Below are 27,808 nucleotides of genomic sequence, written 5' to 3'. Positions count from 1 at the left end.
TTCTCAAAATATATGAAGGGAAATAATGTTTACTGAGATAAAAAGAAAGGTGAATGTTTCAATGCTTTGTGTGATTTAGGATGTAATTGTTTACACTAAATTAAAAAGCCCTTTATATGCATTGGTGTATCACTGCACAGCATTAACTTATTTAATGTGTACAATTAAATGTAATCAAAATGCCAGCTCAATTAATCAACAGAGGGAATAATATGTACCCTAATCAGAGTTCTTTACAGAAAATGTTTGTTGTTGTTGATGCTGTTATTTGGGATATTTTGAATGGAGGCTGATTTTGTAGTTTTGTAGAGTGAGATTTTGTTGTTATGTGAAAATTGTTCTATGCCTCTTTGTTTTCTCTTTGTGTTATATTTCCTGCTATCTGGAAATGCTGTATTCCTTTATTTGAGACTTTTGAAAAAATTGATTTCATTTTTGTCTAGGAAAGTACTAAGCTTATGACAGGGTCTTATGAATTTGAAGCTGAGAGAGGCATGGAACAGAAAAGCAAACAATACTGGGAATGTTTTATCCACTAGCTAATTATTAAGAAAATATTAAAAGAAATCAAGTGAACAGCGCTCTGAATTGATTCCTTTTCTGTACTTTCAAACACTGAAGATCTTTAAGTGCATTGCAGTAGTAGGTTATGGCTGACAGTTCCTTCTGGGCATAAGAATTTATGGCTAGTTAAGAGAAATATAAATGGGGAAGAGGTGCTGGACATTCATCATCTACCCAACCTCAACAGAAAAAATACAGATAGTTATTTTTCTATGCATCCTTCCTCCTCTCACCGTCCCCCTTAAAATGGTCAATAGTATCTTTTTTCCTGGGACTTGATGGGATTTCCAGCAGCTGCTGGAGACAGGAGTTTCCTACGAATGACCACAGTCTTCTGCAAATCTCAGGTAGTTTGTATTGTGGGGGGAAGGTGGCCAGCTGGATCTGACGATTTTGCATGTAAGCCTTGTGCATCGGATCACTTAGCATTGCATTGGGAACACACTTGCCCATCACAATGAATGATTCTGTGGACAAGGATCATTCAGTCATTCCTACCAGCCAGGGCATGATACTCAGAAAGAGCAGGCACCCAGGTCAAGGTGGGGTTTCCATTTTAAACTTCAACATTTCCAAAGTGCTTAAGCGCACGAGCTCACCCCCTGCAGCTCTCACCCCACAGAGGTACTTAGGCTCTCTGCATGGCTGAGGGAGGAAGGTGAAGTAAGGGCCTTTGGACTCACTGCTGGAGACATCTTTTTCTCTACGTCGACTGAACGCCCAAGTATCTAAAATAGGTGCCCTGCACTGCCTTGTCGAGATTACTCATTCATTGGGGTATTTAACTTAAGCTCCTACTATTAAAAATATGGCCTTGAATCTCCTAGTCTTAGACTATTTTGGAGTTGGATCATTCTTGAAGAATTTAGGAACTAGTACTTAGTAGACTACAAGCATGTTGTTTTTCTTCATTCTGGTCTTTATTAAGATCCAGAGTAGGCAGAGCTATCTGCTTCAGGAGGTAATCTTTCATGATAATAATCTGATCAAGACACACACAAAACTCTTCAGGCTAAAAATGTAAAATCTGCCTTTTATTATCCCTGCTTTTCAAAGTATGAGGTGCTGTATATGTATTGTTTTGTTAATAATTGTAAGGGATTTTGTTGGATAACATGTTTACCAGTAATAATTAATAATAGATCATAATTTTGATTATGAATATGATCATATTTTTCAAGTTAGAATTCCCAGGAAATACTGGGAGTATTGTAATTACACACTTATATTGGTACACATTTTGTAATGAGTATCTATGAAACTTCAGAGGTCTTATATTTTCTATTGCATTATTGTTTTACTTTATTTGTGGGAAAGCAGTATATTGTAGTTATCTGATAATTATCTCTCACACAGAAAATCATATCTTGGAACATATATCCCTTATATTTTATTCAAATTTAAGACTCACCAAAACCACTACTTTCATATAAGTTTGAGAGTTACTTTTGGAATAGAAGTTACTTTGTGGTACCCTAGAGTAAAAATTACCAGTGGATCAGTTGCTGTTTATTAAATGGTTGAATACTGAGGCTGTAAGTTTATTATATATATAAAGAGAATATGCATATGATCAGACACTATTGAGTAACTGACTGACAGCCTATGAATGCATAATGTTGTCTGCCCTCTTGTGACTTTTTATGTGTCCATAGACTTATTCAAAGGAACATTTAACAGCATGATTATCTTTATGTGTGCCTGCAATCCAGTGCAGTTAATGAAATCAAATATGGATGGAAATTCACTGTGTTCAAGCATAGTAAACTTAATGCAATGGTTAAGGAAGTTATTGCTGACTTACTGGGTGTAGTACAGCTGACCTAAAGTGCAAAAGCAGCTAAATAAAAAAAGGTGAAGTTAAACAAAGTTAAAAAAGAAGAAAAAAAAGAGAAAGAACAGATGACAGGCCAATGTTGCAGACATAATGAAAAGGCAACAAAGAGCAATATGCATTGTGCTCACCTCTTTAAAATTCCTCAGCTCTTAATAGCAGAACTATATGCTCCACACCATCTGCCAGCTGTGAACAGAAAGAAAATCACACATACAGGTACTGTAAAGTACAATCTAATTAGTGTACTAAAGCTTAATATATTTGAGATTTTTTTTGTAAATATAAAAACAATTATAATAGAACAAATCTATTCCCATGACAATATAATGAAGAGGCTTATGCTTCTGTAATGAAATGTTTCATTATTCTGCATCATGTCTTACTGAATATATTATATAGTCTCATGTACAGCAATTAAAATGGTAATATACAGGAGCAGACACACAGAATCTGAATCAGTACTGAGCAGACTACCAAGATTTACTAACTTTTTCATGGATCTGTCACTCTGAGGTGTAACTTTCTTGACCTTTGTGACTTCAGATAGGACTCTTCAAAACCAACAATGAGCAGCAAAACCTTCCCAATCTATCCAACAGTAATTGTTTCTTCAAATTAAAGAAACAGATATTTAGCAAGTCCCTTACATGTACAAACAAAGGTATTATTTTTGCAGCATTTAGACTATGGGCTTGAGGACAGAGCTGCGAAACCACAGCAAGGAAACAGCAGTGATGCGGCACAGCTATGGAAAGCACTAAATGTTCTTGCACAACTTTCATGCACAAAAGCATGGCTTTGAAGGATCAACTGCTTTCCCTTGGCCGTTCAGGAATTATAAGAAATCCTGTGGGATGATTCAGCCCATTCAAGATCCAGTGAACAGGGATCTTGAGGAGGAGGGCTATGCCCAAGCAGGATTCAGTCTCCACCTTAAACAGCACCATCCACTCATGGTTTTAGGAGATCAGCAGGCACAAGTTCTCCTTTTGCATGGTGGTCTGGTGCAGTGTTTGTGAAGCTTTGTGAGAAGGAAACTTTCCCATGGATATTTCGTTATCCTTTAAGTTCAGTTCTGTAAGTGGGGCAAACCCCAGCTATAATTACTGTAGGGAAATAGTTACTCTTAGCCTCTTGTTTTAGATGAAATGTACCCTTGCTGCCAATTAAAGATAGCTAGTGACTATCGCACTGTCTGCAGCACACAGCTAGAAACAGCAGCAGAAAGGCACTTGGACTTGATGATCTTAAAAGTCTTTTCCAACCTAAATGATTCTATGAATAAGCGAGAAGGACCATGGGTTTGGTGCCTGGTGGTTAGGTCTTCAGCCAGCACAAGGCATGCCTTGCTTTCACTTAAGTGTTTCTGTTTCCTTTGCAAGGAAAAAGTATAAATACTCCAAGGACTCATAACCAGAAACATACCCCAGAGTACCATATTGTGAAATCCGCGTTAGGGACATGCTGTAAAACCAGTAACAAGCAACTCTAAGAGGAAAGCCTTTCCAATGGAGAATTGCTTGATCCCAAGAGAAGAGCAACAATCCAGTTTCTTGGAGCTGATTTTTAATAACCACTTCAGGAACAGACCAAATTGCCTTTACAACTATTACTACAAAGTTTTTGGGGTTTGGAACCTATTCATAAAATTTAGACAACTTTGACAGGCTTGCTGATGTGAAGGAACTACGTTTCAAGTGTTGCTACATCTGACTTATGTCTCTAATGTCTCTCTGGATTGTTTTCTGCGTGTTGTGCTCTCTTGGTGCCAAGAGGGACAGTGGCGTATCAGCTGAGATGGCAGAAAGCACACACGGCATACTGCTCCTGTTGAGGCATTTGTTTTGGAATTTAATCTTGTCTTCTTGGGGAGTCACAGTAACACAGCAGTACAAAACACGATGTATCTTAAACAACGCTCGCCACAGCTGGTAATGCAACAGTAGGATTACCGTACCTATTTGCACAATTCATTGTATGAGCAACCTTCTGATTACTCCAAAAGCAAGAAGAACATTGTGTATTATAAGCCATACTACATATCTTATGGCCCTAGTGACCAATATGAGACTGAAGCCACTGAAAAACTAAATGAAACACGTTCATACCCATAATTAAAATAAAACACCACCATTGTTTTGTTATAGGCCCAGTGCTTGTAAAGTCAGTCGTAGTTCTCCCAACAGCCACCTCTGGGATATACCATGTGGTCATGCTACTTTATTCTTGTTGGTGCATAACATACTTTGCTATAGGGTTATTTTCTTTTACTTTCCCTTTTTAAAAGTACCCCAAACATGTACATTTGAATGTCAATATATCCTTGATGCTGTTATAGAGAATATCTGGGACAGGGTTTGAGACTTAGAAACTTTTTAGCTGCTCATGCCTGCCGCACTTGCCAGCTGTCCCAGAACAAAACAGAGTCCCCATAAATTATTTATATTGCCTCACTACTAATCACTGCAAATCAATCTTCTGGGAAAATTTTATTCCAAATTGGAAAAGAATTTTTAAAGATTTCACAAATTCCTTGTCATTAAACTCTGGGGAAACACCTTTTTTTAACTCTTTGCAAGTACAAACTATCAATGATTTGATTAATTTGCTGAGAAATGTTTTTAGGTGCTACTTGACATTAAAAACATTCCCTAGAGGACTGTTAGGTAAAGAGGCAGGGAGAGAAAAAAATGTTGTAGAAATATATATAGAGGGACCATTTTCTCATTCTCAAAATGGGGCAATGCTGAAGAAGCTGCCGTGAGTGTCTTACAGTGTTAGCAGCCATGGGCCAACAGGACAGGGACAGTGAGATGAAAACAGGACTGCGATAGAGAGGGAGCACAGGGGATTTGAATGACCTTGAGAAGCGGCTGGGAAGGACACAAGCTGAGATCACATAGAGGTGGTTGGAAGACACAGGTGTTGAAAGAGAAATAGAAGGATTTGGGAAAGACAAGTCTGGATCATCATGAATGTTCTCCCTCTGTGAAGTGCATGTTTTCCATGTTGACAGTTCCCTCCTACTGCCAGATCTATTCCCACATCCACTGTCTTTACACTCCATGCAAACATAACACTGTATATATGCACAATCCTGTGGATTTGCTAAGAGGGCAGTTCTGTTTCAGTAGGCTTTTGTAAACTCTATTTAAGATTTTTTTTTTTCCCTAAAAGGTATAGCAACCTGGTTACAACAACAACAACAAAACCAAAGCTTCCCTCAAGGAAATTATCAGGGTGTAGACTTCTTCAGAAGACTTTTGAAATGTGTTACTCTCCAGAATACAATCGGAAAAAGTCTCCACACATTCTGTGAATTAAAAAAATATATTGGACATTAAAATCTATTTTCAGGAAAAAACCAATTTGTTTGAGGTTTTGCTGTTCTGGGTTCTGTTGTGTTTGTGGAATTCGGTATAGATCAAGAAGACAAAGGTGGTTTACTTTTCTCAAGACTTGACTACATATAGTAGTAGAAAATATGAGTACAAATGTACATTATATAAAAATACACTAAGTCCCTGTATGGACAGATTAAATTGTCTTAGTGTGTTGAAAGTGGATTAGGTTTATTGGAGTGTGAAAGTAAAAAGAAAACAAAACCAGAATAGACAGGACTCTGAGTCTTTCTAAAAATAAACAGGGCTGTAATATACAGCTTGTTTTAGCTTGGGGTGAAGGAAGACAAGGTAGTGGTTAGGGATAGTGATCACAAGGCTTTTGTGGAAATGAGGTACACTGGAGCATGTTAGAAAGAAGAGGTCCAGAGCATAATAAACCCATTGCTCAGCTTCTCCCATTCCCCTCTAAATGCAACCAGTGCATGAAGTCTCATCTCACTGCCACTGTGGCTTGAATACTTTCCAAACTTTGATATGTTCTAAATTATTATAAATTCAGCTTCCCATATAAAAGTCAGAGCAATGTAACATGCTTTTGGTGTGAGACTGAAAGCAGCAGACATGGCAACGACCCAGCTGGTGGAAATGTGGTAATGAATTTCAAATAATTTTCAAACATTTGTTAAACTCCTCCTGAACAGTTTTACTTGCTACCAGTAAAATATAGATTCCATAACTGAGCACTCACGCTGAAGATTTTAATTATGCTTAGACTGAAAATAGAGTATAATATTGAAATAGTCTGTCTTCTGTTCCACTAGCCTGCTGCCCTTAAAAATTTCAGAGTAAACTTTCTGTTTCTATTCTTTCTCTATTTCTCACTTAATTTACTATTAAAATCTATAGTTTCACAGGGGTCATTGAAACCATGCTGATTTATATCTGATTACCTGTCTCAAAGCTTAAAGACTTAACTTATATATTATAAAAACTCCTTTGTTTTTGTTTTAGAAATTTCTAAGTAGATTTCTTTGAAAAACAGATTTCACCAAGTCTATTTTCATAGACTTATACACTGTATTTGGCTGTCTTACTGACTTTTGTTAATAAAAAAAATTAAATAAACATATGAGGATCAAACAACAGGAACTGTTTAGCAGAAAAGGGCCAGCCATGCCAGCTCAGTTTTTAAGAGCGGGCCAGGAACTCAAGTCCTTTCACTTCAGTGGAATCAGAGCAAAGTAACTATCTTAGTGGTTTGTAATTATACTAAGTTTAATTACATATAAAGTATGGGAGTTGAAACATCTGATTTTGACTTGTAGAAATAGAATCGGTGTGTCCTATTTTCAGTTGTCCACTTAAGGTTTTTACTTCTTTCCTCCTTGTCCTGAAATGAAGGACACTCCATCCAACATCCATTGGCACGGGAGGAATGGAAGATGTGGTAATGTATATTATACATTTCGAAAGTCAGTAAATTGCACTAGCTGCCAATGAGTGCAGAAAAGATTCTGCTTTTCATTGCTTCCATCTGCTGGTTTCCTTTTGTGTTGAACTGGCAAGATGAGCAGCATCTTATAATGTAGAATTGGTGAAAGTCTATCTAACAAGAAAACAGCAGTTTCATATTTTGCATCATAACCTGCTGTATTTTGTCACTCTATGAAGTTAATATATAGCAAAATGCAAAGACAATTACACAACATTCTAAGCTGCCAGAATGTAAGTTGACTAAAATTTAGCATGGCATTTTTTTCACAATTTCCCCAAATGTGTTAGCTAAGGATCCCTACATAGGACTCTAATGAATTGGCTTAGTTTTCAAAAGTGTGCTTAAAAGCTTTTGTATTATTTGAGTATAGTCAGCATTTTTTTAAAACTATTTTAAGACATGAATTAGTTGATTAGCTTTTGGCATCCAAGTCTGAGGCTCTGCAGCATTTTCTAACAGTTGCACGAAGTATTTTACTGAATGTGCAAACATACCAACATTTCAGTGAAATCCCACTATTTATTTAAACAATTTGTTGACTGTCCAGAACCATTTCCCTGTGAACCATTTTCTTTTTCATGGCAATATATATATTAACCAATTTCAAATGTTATTTTTTAGAAGTTTGCAAAGTTATTCTTTAGTGCTAAAAAATCCACTCTTTTGAGACTATGCAATATCCTCAGTATGCAGACATTTGAGCGATAGTGGTATTCTCTTTAGATGAAGCTTATAAAGCTTGAATGTCTGAATATCAATTTGATGTGATGCCTATCCATATACAGCCAAGATTAGTTACTCTATAAATTGGCCACTCTGGGATGCCTCTCTCCCCCTCCCTTTCTGCATTAATTTCATAAAGAATAAAAGTAGATTCTAAATCATCCACATCTTTTGAAAAATAGTCTGTTATATATAAGATGCAATTCATTTGATCTAACTATAATTGTTTATAATGCAGATGACTACATCTGAGATAGTCACCTTATATCCCTTCACATGTAATGAGAGGAAAACACTTTTGGAGGAGAATTCATCTTACCTATTTTAGATACTTGTTTTAAGGCAAAAGGAATTTTTCTAAATAATGCCACCTCCTCTTTATTATCTGTAGAAAGGTTGCAGACAATTAGCTTTGATGTAGACACCTATCTTTCAAACATCTGAATTTGGAGAGGCACATCCCATCTGGAAGCAAGGTGACAGCTGTTAAATCTGTCGTTGCCAATAGTGATGACAAAAGCAAAAACAACCATGTGTCCCCTTTAAAATGTTTACATTTTGAGAAGCCGGCATAGTAAATGGGTCATAGTCACAACTGCAAAGAAAGATGGTGGTAGTTTTTCAGCAAGCTTTGCTTTCACAGTTTCATGAAACCATGCTGCTGGCTGGGCCCTGAGAGCTTTAAAGGAAGTTGTCAACCACAGGAAGGCAAGGACAATGTTTGGGCATATTACATAATAAAATCAATTAACTGATCCAAAGAACTTTCAGCACTTAAAAGTAGGATAGAACATTTTTTTTTTCTTCTTTTCACTAAAGATACCAATCACCAATTTAATCGCCAGAAATTAATTTACATTCACTACTATAATGTTATAACAAACAGGCAAGCAAATGAAAAAAGGAATAAAAAAGTCCTAGAAGAAATTTTGGAATGATGCTACCAAACCCATCCATACCTCTTAGTAAATTCTTCCCACTCCTTCCACAAATATTTCTATTTAATTTAATTATATCCATGATCTTGACCTGTTACTCACCTCAGCCTCATCTGAGCTAGTTATGTTGCTAGTTGGGTCTAAACTAAATAGACAGATAATAAATCTCAGTGTACAGGTGTACCAAAAGCCTTCCTGCAGGTCTGGTCATCCTTAAGCTACCATTTGATTCCATAATATCTTGCCTCATTATATGGGGGAAAGAAACACCAAATCCGTAATATCTTGCCTCATTACATGGGGGAAAAAACCACCATTCTCAAGAGTTCAAAAGAAGAACTTGCCTTTAAACAGGCTTTGATGGGGAGAGACTAACCCTGACAGTCTGAACAACAGACACCGATCATTATGCTGTGGCAAAACTCTTCCTGGATCCTCAGAACCCCAGAGGGACATTACCACAACTCAAGAAGCCTGATATGAATATTTAATCTCTCTAAAATTGGATGATTATGCAGATACTGTGCATCTGGGAGAGTTGTTCCCCCAGGGGCTTATAAAAATAAATACTACATCTAAAATGTAACAGCCAAAATGCAGGTGGTGAATTCTCTCTCCGCCGCTTACTTGCAGCTCTACTTGGCTTGTCCTGATGTGCCACTGAAACAAATGGGCCTTCTCTGAAAAACAATTGCCAAGGCACATGCACCATCCGCAAGGGATGAAGGGGCTCATCACTGGAATATGAGGTGTTCCTCCAAGCCATCTACTACCGTATGGTTGATGGGTTTGATGAGAATAGTTTATAGGGTTTCTTTTTAGTGCGTGGTATATTAGCGTCTCACTTTTTAATGAATTCCATAAATAAAAAATGATGAAATGCCAATGTTTTGCGAACTACATGCAGTTAGTTTCATCTTGAAATCTGGCTACATAAACAACGTTGTAACCAACATTTTTTATGCTGTCTTCTGTGTTGATGTTCTTGGAATTACTAGTTAAACAGCAATAGATCACTTTCATTACCAAAAATAAAATATTGAGCTAGCATCATTCTGTGTTTTGTACTTTCACCTCAGCTTCATCCGTCACACTGAGAGCAATTGATCTGTTCTGGGTAATGGAGACCTGTCTTCGTGTGGGAGGCGATTTGTTGTTCTAGCTGAGGCCTTTGGCACACTTCACTGTAGTGCTCTAAAAGAGTACTTAAAGTGGGGACACTGGGCTCTGCGCCAGTAACCTGGTCTTCTCCGCAGTGGTTGGTACCAGTCTTCAGGAAGGCTATACTGGAGACGGGAGGAACTGAGACCTAGACAAACCCGCAACAGGAGGGTTCTAACAGTGTCATTTAAAGGAGAGTAAACTCTCCCAGAAATGACCCTTTTTTCCCCTTTTTGCATGAAAATAATGATGAAACATTCGTCAGAGATTCGGGTTCTGTCAGGAACAAACAGCAGCTTGATGAGCTTCTACAACTGCTGTTCGCGCACATACCCTGAGGAAAAACAGAGAATTAATAGCTTATTTGCTTTGCTTAGTGAGGGAGAAGCTGGTGCTTGTAGGAGAATAATTCAGTCAGAGAAATTGCTAATAAATACATAATTTCTTGCTTATTTCCAGAGGAAAAAAATCTACTCTGACTTCAGCTAGACTGATCTTTGCGAGACTTAAAACCATGCAGTGCAAAGAGGCTGCTCCTGGTGGCAGAGGATCTTAATCCCCTTTAGAAAATAATGCTTGTGTTGCAGAAGCATTCAACGTATTGCCATGGAGAGGGTAGAAAGCTCGAACAGTTTTCTTTCCCCCTCAGGTGGCTGGGCTGGAGCACAGTGTCGCACTGCTGATCAAAAGTAGAGCATTTGTTCTTTAACCTCTCTGCACCCATCCCCAGTAAAAGAAGCAAAGGTCACAGAGCAGAGGGGTTACCCTATCTGCCACCCCAGCTCAGCAACTAAGCCTCTAGCAAACACATTAGCGTTTAATTTGTCATCCCTGATGGTGTGGCACCGGTGCCTGTTGCCCCACGGCTCCCTGCGAGCGGTCGGTGGGGGCTTTGTGCAGGCAGCGGAGCGGGGAGGAGATGTGCCGGCCAGGAAACGCATTAGCACCAGGGCTGGGTCCACATTCTTTGAGTTTGTTGCCTTGCCTTGAACACTGGATTTTTACACACAGCTTGAGGGGCAGCCGGGAAGGGACGGGAAGGCAGCAGCCACGCCAATGAGTGGCAACCGCTGGTTCTCCAAACATCTCCCCCTCTCCCATCACCTCCATCCTCCACCGCTCCACAAACAAAGAGTGTTTTGATTGCTTGGATGACAGCACAGGAATCTGCCTTTTCAAAAGCACTCGCTCTATATATGCGACCCAAGTACTGTAACCAGAAGCACCTTTAAAAGCCATCGCACAGAATGGAAGCTGTAGCAATGACCGGTTGTATTTTGAACCAGAGTTTCTAAAGAATACATAAAACACAAACACAAGCCTGCACATTAGTCCAACCGCATGATGGGCAACACACAGTAAAAAATGATTTAATAGGTTGGCAGAATAGTTTCTATTGCTTTTGGTTGTGTTTGATTCCCTCCAGTCTCTCTGTTTACAAAGCCCTATGTTTACAAAGCTGTCTAAAATATACCATTTAAATTCATTGCATAAAGCACAAAAATCAATTTTCTTGTTCAGCAGCCAAAGGGCAAGAGAACTAATTTTTGTGCGCTACAGCATCATTTCAAACTGGCCCATTTGTGACAGGTTTTCAAATGTACATTATGCCAAGTTAGATGAAAGGCACTACAGGGTGATTACATACATTAAGGGTATCAGGGGAGGCAGTCATCATAGCTCTCCAAAAAGGTAAAAAAGATTTCTGGAAAGTCGGAGAAACACAAAGGCAGGTGAGGAAATCCGTGTGCTGCAGAACTGCTCAGTTCATATGGGATTCTCAAAATTAAACCATATTTTACAAAATTTGTCGGCAAGTAAATATGCTTCTTAGCCTGCCCACCTCCTACTCCATATGAAGACCTTGTCTCTGATGTACTCTGGTTTTTCCATTATAGAATTTCCCTTGCCCAGTCCTAATCCTTGTGCCCTCATTCTCTGCCTCTCTATTCACTTACTAAACTTGTTTTTCAGTCTGCCAATCATTCTGACTTTAACCTGTCCTAAACTTAACTCCTGCCCACCCAGTACTCTAGCTCCCGAGGTTCTACTGCCCAGAGCTCTTCCCCAGTCATTAACTGACCATATGGGCCTTTTGATCCACCTTGCTATTGCCCTGCTCTCTTTCTTATCTCCGCAGGCACCACCTACTCCTACTCTTGACCTGCTTAATGCTCTGAGGGTTGCCACGTAGGTGTGAATGCATAAAGATGGACACTTAGGAGAATGTAGGCAACACCATGAGGCACACAGCGAGTTCAGAGTTGTACAGTATTGAGTAGCTGCGGGCACCAGGCTGCATGGATTATTGTCTGGGACTTTGGTGAGTTGTTTCAGTCCCACTGTAAGTGGAAGCTAGGGACAGTAGATTGACCTATGTGGGTCTTTCATCCTAACTTTTGCTGCTTTGTTTAAATACTCATCTTACTTCTAAGTCTCCATTTGTTTCTCCTCTTCTAAGTTAGCTGTCTGCTGCAGCAATGTTATGTCTCAGATCCGGACTATTAGGAAAAATTACGGTAGTGTTCCTATTCTGCAGGTGGATATCTTAATGCCAAAGCCAGACACTATAGCCAGGATCTTACAGGCTGCTTCTTCCCACTGGTTCTCCTGAGCACTAGACAAATAGCAATTAGACAGCTAAAAACCTTTCTGATTTTGGCTGTACACCAGAAGAAATCTATAACAGATTAAGAAATGGTCCAGGAACTTTTGAGATCAAAGATGGTATGGCAGCTACTAAAAAGCCTTCCACTAACGTACTGTGTTTCTCCAGTTTTGATTGCAAAATTGATTTTATATTTTCAAAATGTATTAACAATATCATTATAAAATAACAATACTGAAGGAACAACTAGGTTTTATTTCATTGAGTGAAAAAAGATTCTCAAGCCTGTCAAGAATTTAAGTGTTTATTCCCCTTTATGGGGCTTCTTTCAGATGGGGACATAAACATTGGAGTGTCACTTAATTCTTTGTAAAGGAGATACCATCACATCTCTTTGACCATCAGAATGTAAGTTGGTGTCAATTTACCCTATTCAGATCACAATCAAAGCCCTAATTACCCTGCTGTAAGAACTTTATAGTCATTTGAGATACTGATCACAGCACATGGTTACTGTATATACTGATTTTATCCTATGACTATTTTAATAAAAAGGAAACCTGTACTAACAGCTGACTTTACTGATACTCTTAGTGCTGCTTAACTGTTTTATTGGTCTTAGAAGTCCAATAACATGAAATATTTTTATGATACAATTTGTGGGGTCTTAGGCTATTATATGATAGAGAATGTGCTGTATTCACTACTGAATGAGATCTAGTGGTACACCAGTGCTGTCGTGTATTACATGGTCACCCAGATACACATAAAACCAGTTTAGTTACTAGAAGGTCAAAACTATGAAGATAGTAAAATCTTTGTTATGAAACTCTGGTGGCTTAATTAACAGACAAATTCCTATTTCACCCTGCTGTTTAAAAATGGAAGTGCTTTTATCCTAAACGAATTTCTTTTGGACAATAAATAATGATTTAAATTTCCTGCTAATCTGACATAGATAGCAATCTAGCCTTTCAGTTGGCATTTGGAGGATAGGGACATCTCATGTTTATAATTGGTTTGCTGTTTTTTAAAATATTAATCTTTTTTGGAAGGACTGTAGAGCTTGCCAGCAGGATATTGAAGGAGGATTGGGGGGATTTTTTGTAGTCATTCCTGTGCAGGATTTGTGTTTTGTTCTCCCTACAACTTCTTTGAGCTTAACAAAAAACAGAGTTTAGAAGGTTTGTTTGGTGTTTAACCTGATTATTTAAATAAGAGATAAGCAATTGCCATTACAGCAGCTAGGCAATAATTTCCTGGGGTCAGGGTCTCTCCTGCCCAGCATACACCCCTATTGTTAATGGAGCTGAACATGCACACACACATTTTTAGAAGGGAATGTTAAACAGTCCCCATTTATTTTACAGTGCAAATACTTACATGACAAAACACAGACAGACTTCAGGAGTCAGTCTGAAGACTGAAAAAAAGAGCTGGAAGAACAAAGAGATTTAACTACCTAACCATTACTTTTCCCTCCTGAGTTCAAAATTTAGAACTGCAAACATCATACCTCCACTTAACCATCACCTAATCCTAGTGAGATGGGGCCCAGACATCAAATTTTTCCCAGCATTTCTTCAGTGGACTAGCTGAGCTCTCCCTTCAGAAACATCATACATACCACTAATCATACAGGGAGCTTAGGTACAGGTGCCTATCAACCAAAAATTAACTTTTATGCTAAAATCCCTTAATGGGCATTGCCCAGACAGGTTTCTTGTTCAGTTGGATAAGTACCTGTAGCCGTATTAAGTGTCAGGGGCCAAACCATGACTGCTCAAACATGTTTGCAGGGTGCAGTGGGAGCCCAAGAGCAGGAGTCTGTATCAGTGTGAACCATGTCATTATATCACTTTATGACAGAGGGACAATTTTTTCTCTCTAATATTGGTGTATGCCTTTGGTTGCCTTTTAGCTACCTTTCAACAGCACAAAAGTGTGCTTTCCCTCACTTTTCTTGACTGGGTTGGTTTCTGCAGCTGCCACTGAGCGGAAAGTCAAAGTGTGGCAGGTGGGGGATGCTGTCAGCAAGCCAGAGCGCTGCTGAATCCCAGGGTTGAAAGTCTCCCACCCCACACTATGGTCACCTCTTCAACCAGAACAATAAACCTGACTGAAGGATTTATTACCTGTGCCTGGGGCCTCACTTAATATAGCCCTTTCCCTCTATCCCTCCCCCACTCTCAGGTCAGGAGCGGCTTTGCCCTTTTTACTGCTGGATAGAAAAATTATAAGGAGGTTTTGGTTAGTTCTGAAGGCAACTTTTACAGTTTTTAGCACCTGTATTTTCTAGACCAGGATGTGTGGTTTTTTACTTCAGGCAGAACAGGTTTGCAAGTCACAGTAACCCCGTACCTTGAAGATGCTTTGCAGACAGTTCTTCAAAGCTCTCTGACCACAGCAGAAGGAGAACTTTACGATTGCTTTACAAAGAAAGAATATTGCCATTTTGACATTTATCAGTAGTAAAAAGTATGTCTCAGGGAGGAAAATATTGTGACACAGTTCAATCTGCTCAGCATTAAAATGACAAAGATTTTACAAATGTTCCCTTTTTTATCAGGAGTAAAGGTTCTTCAGACTTTAATAAGACTTGCATTGCTAAATACCTGAGTAGCTCTTGGAAATTTCACGCCAGCGATTCTTGAGGGTAGTCATCATGAGAAATTGCTTCTGGAGACTGGCACTCATGGTTAATCCAACACAGTTGCCTGTTCCTGCTCCTAACCATTCTGTTCAGCCACTGTCCAGAAGATATACAAACCCCTGACAGGCAGGACTGCCTGTGCATGGCAAAAACCTGAGCCAGTTTGGTGTCTTGGTTCCTTTTTGCTTCTTCTGAGAGCTCCAGAGAAATCTGTGTAACTGACATGGGAATGAGCTGCATAGCTTGGGAAGATATACAAAAGGGAAAAGTAACAATGCTTGGTAATCAACCAAGAGGTATTTGCTGAGGACAAGGCAAGACTCTGTGTTAGATACAATGATATTGTTTATCTTTAGTAATGATCTAGAAGAAGCAACAATATGCAAATGAAACTTCAGGTTTCATTGTGAAAGATGCTCCCCTGTAAATCGTGTGAGCTGAATAGCTGCTACTGTAGCGGTCAGCAAGGATTGAAAGATACAGTAACTCAAGTGTCTCAGCGCACCCTCCCTTTCTTAGAAAGCCAAAGCTTCAACTCCTAAACTGAAAAGCATGTTACAAGCAAAGAAATATTGAAAGGAGCACAAAACCCCAACAGTCTACCTTGAAAATGCTGATATTCAAGAGATACCATATATCAAGACATAAAGACTTTGCAGAAGCTGTGCTTCACCCTCAGAGAATGCATATTGCCAGCTATAAAATGTCATATACCTCAAACTTAACAGTAAAGTTTCTTACCATGAATACAGAGGTGTTCATCCTTTATTGTGGGACAACTTGTTAAGATGCATGAAATTGTCACTCCAGCTAGAAGAAAGAGATATGTTTCATTTTGCATATAGAATATATATATAAAGAGAAGAGTGAGACTGCTTTATTTTACAATTAAAGTTGGTCTAGAAATAGCATTGAAGTCCTGTGCGTATGCGTGGACTGCTTATCCCAAGCTCTGGACTGATTTTTGTGTGAAAATTCATACAAAGCTTTCCCACAGATTCTTTTTTATATGTTCCAAGTTCCCCTCACAATATGTGAGCATTGTACTTAAAGTTATGAAGTTTTCTGAGGGAAGAAATTAAATGAATAGGATGCAGAACATATGAATGTATTTTGCCTGGTATCTATAGCCCATTGTCTGAAAGATCTTATGTCTTTGACATAATAGACAACGAACTTCCTTCTGCTTTCAGTTACACTCATATAAATCTGGAGTAACACCTTTGGAATCCAAGATGAGTTCTGCCTCAATCTTTCTCTTTTTAGATGCTGGACCATGGCCAAGCTTTTTACTTTGAATAACTGTCTCCAATGCTGGGATTCTATTCACAAGGAATCCATAGGAGGCGCATTCAAAAACACAGCTCTAAACTTAGGGAAATGCTGGGCAATTAAAGTCTATGCCACATAAATCTAAAGTCTAGCCCGTACGTTTCAGGAAACGTATCTAACTGTGTGTCCCATGCACACAGCTGAAGAGCAGACGTGCCCGCACAGGCTCTGCAGCTTGCAGGCTGCCCGGAATGTGAGGCTGCTCCCGGTTTGCAAAGGGAGACAGGAGCCCTCTGCTCTTCCCATTTCACGTGTCCTCCATTTTTCTGGTTTTAAGGAACTTCCTTAAGTAAAATTAAAAAATGTACCTCAACGCCGTTTTCACAAGCATTTAGAGCTTTAGGTGGCGTTGCAAGTCACAGCAGGTGATTATGCATTACATTCATACATCCATTCGTTCTGCTGAGAAGTGACACTGCCACAGTTTTCACAAATCGCTAGGTTCATTGCTTTTGAAACCACGCTGTAAACCAGGTTAATAAAATAAATGAAGCTGACCAAAGTACTAGAAACAATAGTTTTGGAGTTGTAATTTTCCTGCCAAATTATTTTGTAACCTGCAATAAATTTGCTTAAATTACTGCATAATCTGCTTCTTTGCAACTAATTCTTTGAGAAATATCCATGATGTATAAATCTGCTGATATAATTGTGGTGTAGAAAACTGACTAGACAGAGATCCAACAAAATGTTTCAAGGTCTTCATGTCAGGATCAGAACCATGCTTCTGGTCTTTCTTGGGCATGGGTGTGGATGAGTATGCACGCTCAGTTTCTCTCCATGATAATTTATTTTTTGTAGGAAAATTTCACACATCAGCAACATTTTCAAACCACATGAATTTTGACTAATTTCATATTTTGTTAGGAATACTTCCTGTCTCGTATGCCATGTCTCAGACCTCTTTTCTTGCATTTAAGAGACAAGTGTACAGTAACTGCATCTCCAGCTACTTAACAACTCATGTGTAATGTGTTTCTCATTTCAACAGTTCCCACCACTCAGCTCACAGTTTCATTAATTTTTCAGGTGAAGTTTTGCTGATATGTGGTTAAGAGATTGAAAACATTGAAATCCATTACACTGTATTTCTCTGCTACGAGCTGCCCTTGGAGTAATTTACTTAGTGTTAGTGCAACATCACTCCACACCACTCTGTCAAAAACTGAAGAAAAAAAAAAAATAATCACACTTCTGAAGACAAGACCTGGTAAATCAGTTTTGCACTACCTCAGACAGATTTTCCCAATAATAAACCTACCAATAATATTAAAAATTACATGCGTTAAATTCTCTGCAAGGGTTATTTTTGCAAAGGGAACTGAACATATATTGAGCTTCTCTTCTGGGAGAAAAGGGCAAAAAGTAAGATAATAAAACTGGAAATGTTATTTTTTTAATTAATAATGATGAAAAAGAAGTAAAGGACTTTGTAATACCCAAATCATGCTAAAGCTACGTATGGCAAAATCCGAAGTCATGCAGACAGTGATCGGAGACAGGCTGCCAGGCTGGCTGGCCAGTTGCCCTAGCCTGGAAGCACTTACCTGGAATTAGAAATCACTACAACTTTAAATAGTACTTTTTAAAACACAAGTTACTTTCTATGAAGTAAATGATGTCATCAATCCTTCTACGCTAGTCAGAATCACTGGGCCTAGACCTGACATCCATACGTATCTTAATTCATACAGGATTGTGAAGGAATTGCAGAAAGAAAAGACATTTAGCCCCAAAATGTTGCCTTAAGCCCTAAACTACCCTATGATATTAGATTGAATCTCTCTGGAGTAAACTTACTTATTTCTATTTACTTCATTATGTTCTACATGAGGCCCAAAGGGCTGTAAAATTTAAATGTAAGAGTAGACCTTTATTTTACAGCATGCGTGCACCTGCTGTGGAAACCTGAGTTATTTCCATTTAAGAAGGCAGCAGTTCCCAAAATGTTATCAAATAACAGAAAACTTGCAAATCAGCCATTCATACCATGCAGACTAGCGCCTGTAGGGGACGGAGAAATACCTGAATGAAATATTCTGGGACCAAGGTTATGCATAAGACTTAAGGGAAGGGCTGAGCTTTCCAATGCCTTGCAGTCAAGAAAAATGATGAAGATTTGGCTTTTCTCCCCCAAAATGGCTAACCCTTGAAGAAAGCCTTGCTGCAAAGGTGTCTTCTAAATGACTGAATTATGTGCTTTGCATGCCAAACCTTTTGGTGTCTGTAGTGCTTGTGATGGGGGAAAATCCCGGGCCGTTTGATTTAATATATTGTTGAGAGGTAATTTAACAAAGAAACCTGACTGGAGCAGTCCATAAACTGCTCAATATTGGAAGGTGTGGGGGTTTTGGTTTGGGGGTTTTGGTTTTTTTTTTTTTTTTTTTCCCCTTTTTCTTTTAATATAAAAACAAGGGCTGAATGGCAGATGTTGTGTGTGTGCCTTGGCAGCAGGTTTAAAATCTTCCACTGAGTTTGGGGAGGTTTTCAATTTCAACGTGGGCATAGCTTCCCTTAGGTCTTCCTAATGCTTCCCGGGTGAGGCCATCCCTGCCCACCTGGGAATCTGGCTGCTGGGCTACCCTGTACCCGTGCCCAGGGAGGGAGGCAGGGCTGGTGCGCAGATGGGGACTGCTGGATGCTAAAAGGGTGTATTACCTGCCCAAGTTGCAGCGCAACCCCAATTATTGCGGGGCGCTGGGTTCATTGTCAATTAGAGTGGCAGCAACGGCGAGCAGCAGCTGTGACAGATGGCTGGGCTCCAGCCACCTCATGGCAATGGGATCAGAGCCAACTCAAATCTTTTATTCCCTCTTAAAAAAAGAAAGACCCCCCCCCCCCCCCCCAAAAAAAAAAGGAAAAAGAAAAAGGCACCTAAATCCCAACACATATTTGTCACTTAGTTGCAATATATAAGGGGGAAGTATCATATCTACAAAGGCGTCATTTATCTGTTCTCTATTAACCCTTACTTTCAGCTTTTTGAAGTCAAGATTTTGTTTATTTATTACTTACTTCAAGCATGTTTTAGCAGGATGTTCAATGCAGAAGACAGTTTACATTAAACCTTTGTTCAGAGGGGAACTTAAAAGGTGCTTTACTCATAACTGAACCAATTTAACCCAGTTGTTAGTTTCTTAATTGGAGAAATCTTTCACTCAGAACTGTACAGGCTCCATTTCTGAACAAAGCACATTAAAATAAATCCAAGACTGAACCTATTGGCTCTGATGACATCTGATTCCATTTATTACCTTTAGATTATACTTACACCGTGTTAAAAACTGGAGTCATAGCACGCTTCCCAATCTCATATAAACAGGACTCAAGGTGCTGTCTGAAGGGCTTTCATTACTGTCATTTCCAGGTGATTTGGAGTGTTGGGCACCTCTTTGTTCTCCTCTAGGTTGACCCACTGTCAGCCTAAACCTGCTCTTGCAGGTACCAAGGAAATGCGACAAACTGTATCCAAGTACCCAGTGTGGAGCAATCAACACAAATGTGGCCAATACGGGCCACATCTTGACAGCATTCTGCACCAAATTAGGCTTCCTGAACAATTCAAACCTTTGATCACAGAGTACAACACTGATAATCTCGTCAGATGTGTACTTGAGGTTTATTGATACCACGTGGGCCACAGCAGTAGCAGAAGCGTAGATCTCTGAGGTGTAATACTAATGGACTGTAAGGAGGTGAGAGGGAATACACAAACAAGGATGGTGGGATCCCATCAGAGGAAGTTCTCCTCCTGTTTCACCAGCAGCCAATTTGAAAACACAAGTGCAGAGTAGTCTAGAAATTGAGTGAATGGAGATGGTTTGATGTTGAATAAAAGGTGTTGACAGGTAGTAGGTATAAATCAAAGAAGGAAACACATTTAGATTCTTTGTCAACTACATCAGTTATTCTTTGGGAAAGAAGCAGCAAGAAGAAAGCAAAGAAAGGAGTGGATTACTTTCATGCTGACTTTAAACTAGTCTTTCTGCCAGTGCTAGACAAAAAGCTTTTTTCCTCAAGATCCAAGTAGCCCACCAGAGATTTCCATCCAAAAGGTAAAGCATTTTCAACTATCCAGAACAAAGGAAATCTCTTTTGATAGAAGAGAAAAGTTTGGGTAGGCTAAACATAAACAAAGCTAACAGCATGCGGGCACACAAAAATAGAGCAATCTGTCACAAAAGAAAGACTACAAAACAGACTTTCAATACTGAAAAAGAGAAGGAAAGGAAAAATTGAAGCAGAGAAAGCCCCAGAAGCATTATTAATTACTATATATTTTGTTACTTCTATTATAATGGTGTCTTGAGGCCCCTATCTAGAGTTAAAATTTAAGTTTGAGATATGCGCTGTTGTGTATCTGGTTGGTTAATGCCCCCAAGAGGGTGGGAGAATTGAAAGAAAACTTAATCTCTGATTGTTAATAATGTTGGCAATTGAGTACAGTCTTAGGACAGCACAAAGGCAATTTTTTTCTTTTGTTACTATGAATTTGAGCTTTGTGATAATTTTTTTTAATAATAATAAAAAATTTCCTCAAGCTGAATTCAACGGTGGAAAGGGGGCTTAATGAGCTGTTACTGCTTAGTGTTTGTGCTGCAAAGGTTTGATTGACTTACTTAACATTCTTTTTATTCATTAAATAAATAAATTAAATCAAATGAGGTTGTTACCCTCTTATATCAGGACTTTTGTTACTTGTCTATGGGTAAAGAAAAAGCTTTTCCTTTGCTTAACCTTTGGTACAGAGGTTGGTTTTTGGAGGATGGCAGGACAAAAGAGCATCTTCTCCTCTCAAGTATGTTTAGAATTCAGCTCAATGTGTCAAAACCATAACTACAGCTGGTAAATATTCAGCAATCTGAAATGAGTCATGTATGCAGAGTAGATGATCCTTTCTAGCTTTATTTTTGTCTGTCTATGGACTATTCTACTCAAATGTGCAAACTGTGACAAGCCACTGTTCCTTTTCTCAAAAACTCCAAAAAGTGTTTACACCCCAGGTAGGCAGAAAAAAACCAGGGAGATGAGGGGGTGAGAGAGCACCTGCTCTTTGGGTTTTTCAGGTGGAGACCTGATACACAAAGAGAATAAAGGAAGTGTCCGTAGTCACACAAACAACATGGGCAAAGCAGGAGTAGAAATGCAGTTCTTCCAGGTTCCTTTCAGGCATCCTAATCATCTAATCAGCTTTCATATTTTGAAGGACAAGCAGGTCAAAATAGGGAGAGAGAGAGGCAAGGCCTTTAAAGAGAAGGGAGTATTTGCATTTATTTGTATGGACTTTGGTCCATATCTCATCAAGAGATGAATAAAATTATTTTAACAAAAATTACTTACTGATGAAAATAAATAATTCTAAAGTGTGAAGCTTACTGAGTAGCTTTGGATGCACTTATCTAGATCAGATAAAAACTGAATCAGAAATCCCTTCTTTGCCTCCAAGTAATAACCTCTGCTGTGTATTTCAGTGAAATGTTGAAAGACGCTTGAATAAATTATTTTGAAAAGTATTGTTAAAAATGGCAACACATTGTTTGATAATTATTCAATCTACTCTGAAATCAAACTTTTGAAATTGTGCTTTGCAATAATTTTAGATGTATCAGGGAAGTTCTCTAGTCACTAATTATAGCACATCTGCAGTTTCATGCAGAACAGAAGTTGAGATCTCTGCAAAGGTTTAAGTCAGATTTAAAATGAAATGATACTTTCAACATTAAGCAGGTGAATAACTACACGAGAACGATTCCATTTGACACTATTCATGTGTATAATCACATATCATTACACTGGAGTTTAATTCTGCTAATCCTTATTTTGGGCTGGGTCACACTGTTAATTTTTAAAAGCCTGTTCATCTGTTTCAGTGCAGATTGCTGCAAAAGAGCTCTTTCATTTAAAAATATTCTCAAGAAAAATATCTCTGAGAAGTAGCCCCTCTTTTTGACACTGAAGTTATTGTTTCCACTATCAATAGATAAAGAGAATTTAGTAGTTAATTGATACAGATGATACGCAAATGAATAACCACACTCTGCAGCAAGGAAAAAAAATGATAAGGCAGGTTTTCATTCAAGGCCACCTTGTAGCTCTTTATTAACTTGAAGCCTCTGCAATATCTTGTATATTGTTGACATTCCTTAGCTTGGGCTAACAGTAACATGCATATAATACTCCTGTCACACCCTTCACTAGCTCAGTCAACCCTATTCATGTGTTACACACCTGTGCATATTTGCAGTCCATTTAACTGTGGTGTTAGAAATATTAGCTTTCAAGGTGGACTCAGTAAAGATGTCCCCCCCCCCCCTTTTGGTACTTCACAAACACTAAAGGAATAGTTAGGAAGTCACAGGCCCTACATCTTGCATAATTCTTATGTTTGATGATTTCATGGTATTGTTTCAGTTTCACTTCATCAAATAGGTAGGGATAGAAGTACATCAACAGAAACCCCACACCAGACTGCTTGGTTCTTCTCTCAGCTGTACCAGATGGTCTAATGAGAGACAAAGTTTCTTCCTCTTGTATCTGAGGTGATCATGCATATTAAATCGTCACCACCCTGAATGTTCAAATCATATAGGAGTATCCCAGTACCTTTGGGAGAGAAAACTTTCGAAGGTTCTACATTGCAAGATTGTACCAGAAACCATGGGGAACCTTTTAAGGAAATAAGATTATTAATGACAGTAATTTAATAATTTATACCAACTTTTTACAGGCAATTCAACTATCTGTATTTGGTTATGGGAGATGAAATGCACTGTATTTACCTTTCTGCACTGAAGTCCTGATCTACATGGAGAACTCAGTGGAAGGAGGGGATGTCACTATCTGCAACCTATTGCAGTCTGCACTTAAATGCAAAACACTCTTATTCCTAAGTGCCTGGGTTTCCTGCTGTAGAAATATGGTGGTGCTGGAAGTGTTTGTGTATAGTCACACATGGGAAATATTTTGACAGTTCACTGTCTTTTTCATGGATGCAATGGTTAATTCAGGCAAAATTTATTCCCAGGGTTGAACTGAGATTTAGGTTGACCTCAAGTCTATCATCTGACTGCTGCAGTTCTAGTCTCTTCCACCATTAACAGATTATTTCTGCTTAACCTAAATGAGGACACCCCAATTCCAATTTAACTGGAATTCACTGCAGCCAGAGCCAAGAAAAAGTTCTCAATTTTTTTAAAATGTACATAATAATTATTCTCCAACACAAGCTGCTTTCTATTGGCCAGGGGAAGTAACTGTCATAACTACTCATCACTAAAAGAAAGTTAATGAACAGGTAAGATATTTACTTACAAAACCCTTTTACATATCATACCCACATATAGTACAGATGCTGTTTAGGTGTCAGTGCTGGAGAAAATAAAATTTCACCTTTAAGCTTTGGGTCAAATGATAAGTTAAAAGTTACTTTGAACTAAAAAAATGAACATCCTCCCTGAAGTCATTGGTGAATTCTCCTTTCTCATGCTTGTTCTCAGATGGTTCAAGAGTGCATGCTACAGGTAGTGAAGATACGTAAAAGCCCTAATTCATGGTTTAAAGGCTTGTCCTCATCTGTTTCCTGGTTGACCCTTGTGTTTAAAGCCCTTTTAGTACATCTTGCTGCACCATTAGGGGATGCTGAGAACAGGTTTACTACTGAGTGAATAAAAGTGGAGAAGTAAAAAGGTCTAAATGCTGCAGGACATGCATGGAGAAAAGCTGTAAGGTAGCAGCTCCTGAATGCTGAACGTACTCCCCCTTTTCTACCATTCATTCTAATAAATTTCCAAGAAAGTAGTGAAATTCATGGTTTTAAAGACTGTTAAAACAAGGCCTTTTTAATTTTAAAATGAGTGGACAAAACATTAGAAAATAGATTATAGACACAAATTCATCACAAGTAGATATTTCACTAAATGAATAGATAAATGTTTTAGAATTGCAATTTCACTGAATCATACCATAAAGTCATCAAAAGAATTGTCACTTTACTGCAGTGGGGGATTCTACTGGGGAGACGATGGCACATGAGGCTGTGAAGTTATAATTCTGCCTGCCTTGACTTTTATAAAGAGAATAATTGAACATAAGATAAACATATATCTGTCACATTTCAGGCAGCATTTAAACCAGTGCTTTGGGGGGGGGGAAACCAGTCTACCTTCATTTTGCCTTGAACTGGTAAAATGGTTATGAAATTCAAAAAGAAACACCAGTACAGAAATGCTGTATAATTTCTTCCGAGATCCTGACTGAAATGCATCCACACCTGTAGGTTTTAGAGAGCAGTGGTCCTACAGTCACTCAAGGGACAATCATGTTTCAACCCTTCTTCCTCTAGAACACTTATTTCTGCCAGTGAGAAGATGAAAATGAACTCAAAGAACCAATTTGAAAATGATTAATTTTCCCATTGCAAATTTGTAACATTGCCATAAGGATGCAGTAAGCATAGGTAGGAGCTTACAAAATGAAATATTCAGTCATGCCTAGTTAAGTTTACAGGGTGCTAATAAGATTTTTTTTTTTTTTTACAGACTTTTTTTGCAGAAAGAGTCTGTGTGCCAGTTCTGAACAAATCTGAGGTCAAAGGATATATTATTTTTAACTTTCTATAAGTAAGATATTGTTATAACTCAGTCATTGGAAAGATTTTGAAGTATTTGCGTTGCCTTAAGCTAAGTACAAACAGAAAAGGTGTAATGTGGTCAAAGAATCTGCAGATTAGTTCAACAACATCTACCTATTTAAGACTATGCCATCCTCAGATGCTTTCCTTCACAGACACTGGTGTCAGTTGAATATATCTTCTTGAAATTGATAAAGAATTGCTAGCTGTGCTAGCTGGGAATTTGGCTGATAATTTTTAATATTTTTAATGAAATTGAAGTATGTTTACAGTAGAATTTTAAAACAATTTTACTATGGTCTAAAACATATAGCTAAATGCTGTAAAGAAAGAAGTATCTCAGAATAATTTCTAAGAAATGTAAATAAATTAAACAGTCACACCCTGGAAGGTATCACAGGATTTTAAGCGTTGTTAAAACCTCGTGGGTTTGACAGTGTAAATGGCACATCTGACTTCAATGAAAATATCCTTATACAAGTAATTGATGCAGTAATTGCAATGTGTAAACTTGGAAACCTGAGACAGGATTTATAGTCACCTTATTTTATGTTTATAATGTGGGAGTATACATTAGGTAGTCAGTCACCCAAGGATTCTTTTACAGACAATGGGTTTGGGACAAAATTCATCAAGTATAGGTGTCTATTTTAGGGTAAGATGTACCATGTCTTTGGATTCATGTGTTGACTCAATCTCCAGTTACTGTTTCAGCAGCCTCAGGTGACTGACTCATATTTTATTGTCTATGTTGTGAGCAACCACAGTTAGCAATATGAATCTCACCACTACTATCCATACTCACAGTTCTGTTTAAATCATTGGTAAATTTGCCATTAAAAGTGAGTACTTTGAATTGCCTCCACGCACAAAGAAAAATAACTCTGCATTTTTTTTACAGCTTTAGTGTTAGAAGCAGAAACCCATTGAAAACTGCCTGTCTTGCTGCTCGAGCGCTAGTTCTTTCCTATAGAAACTCCCAACTACATAGATTTCCTGGCCCCACCATAACTTAAGCCAAGCAGTACTTCAGGTTGCAAGTGGAACTCCCTGTCTCCTGAACTTCAGCAAAGCACCTAATCTCTGATTTCAAATGTCTTCACCTCATGCAAGCTTGTTGTTTTCTTGCCAGCTAGGATCATAAATTCTAATTTATTCCACTGTTAAACATACCCATTAGTCTCACAGTTAAGCAAGGTTGCAAAACAAAGAAGGAAAAAGAAAATCACTGAAAATCATGTTGTTAAACTGGCAGGAAACCCAAACAGCTCTGAGCATGTGATGCCATGAAATGTAAAAGAATAGCGATATAATTCACAATGGGCTTGCTCCAGCAAGACTGAATTTAACAGGAGCTATTGACATCTTCAGGAGAATCAAGCCTCCTAATATTTTCTATCTGATAATATTTAGAGAAATGGTACAAAAGCACCAGCCTAGATTTTAAGTATGCCCTGATATCATTTCAAGAGAATTCCATGTGTAACAATTTAAGATCAGTTATTCCCTTCCCTCTAAGCAATTCTGAGGTATTAGACTTAGAAAAGCCCTGTTAGGTCAGAGTAAATGTCCTTAAATTCTGCCTTGGAGAGCCAAAAGCAAGGGAAGAGATTAAGAACAGGGCAAACCTGTAGCAATGCTTCTGCAGTGATTTAGGTCTAAGGGACCCCCTGAGGAAAAAGTATTGTCTTTGCATTTAACAATTTCCAATAGCCATTGCTTCCTTTAATTTATGCAGATATTTTTTGATTCCCCCTTTTTTAGCCTTTTAGCAGCCACAGAGTACTGTAACAAAGAAGCTTATACAATATGAGATGAACAACCTTTTTTGTTTGTTAGTTTTGAGTACACAATCTACAAGTTTTATTTGATGCTTTCTAGCTTGCTTTTTTTTTTTTTTTTTCCTTTGAGAAAAATGGAAAGCAACTATTCTATACTGAATGTTTCCAGGCTATTCATGATTTGATATTTCTTCTGTCATATTCCTCCTTTAGCCATTTCTTTCTTTTCCTCGTAGGTCTTAGTCCACTTAGTCTTTCCTTATACAGAAGCAGTGCATAATTTTGACTTTTTTTGGTTCTTTTCTGAACCTTTTCCAGTTAAATATGCTTTTGAGTGAAAGGAACTAGTCGTTCAAAAAGTACTTGTAGCTGTAGCCATACTATAGTTTTATTCTCTGTTTTGCTATTTCTCTTCTAATAATTTCTAAGATTTGGTTAGAGTTTATTTGGCCATTGCTGAGCATTGATCTGATGTTTTCATAGAATTATGATAAAGTATACAAATATATGTTAATTTATTTTAATTTTGGTTTTCCTCCTTAGCCAAAGGAGAAAGCTAGATACTTCTGTGGAGTAATCTGGAACAGAGACCAAAAACATCTCTTTCTCTCCACTGACTGCAGGAGGAATTAAGGGAGATTAAAACACTAATTTAGGTGATGTCTAAAACTGTGTAACATGAAAACCACTATAGTCTCTGGTGTGCTGATGGATGAAGATCCCTCTGTTTGCTGGAAAAACAT

The sequence above is a fragment of the Accipiter gentilis genome, chromosome 16 (genome assembly GCF_929443795.1).
Source record: "Accipiter gentilis chromosome 16, bAccGen1.1, whole genome shotgun sequence".
Lineage (NCBI taxonomy): Eukaryota > Metazoa > Chordata > Aves > Accipitriformes > Accipitridae > Astur > Astur gentilis.
The sequence above is the reverse complement of the archived record's forward strand: the minus strand, read 5'-3'. Positions refer to the sequence as shown.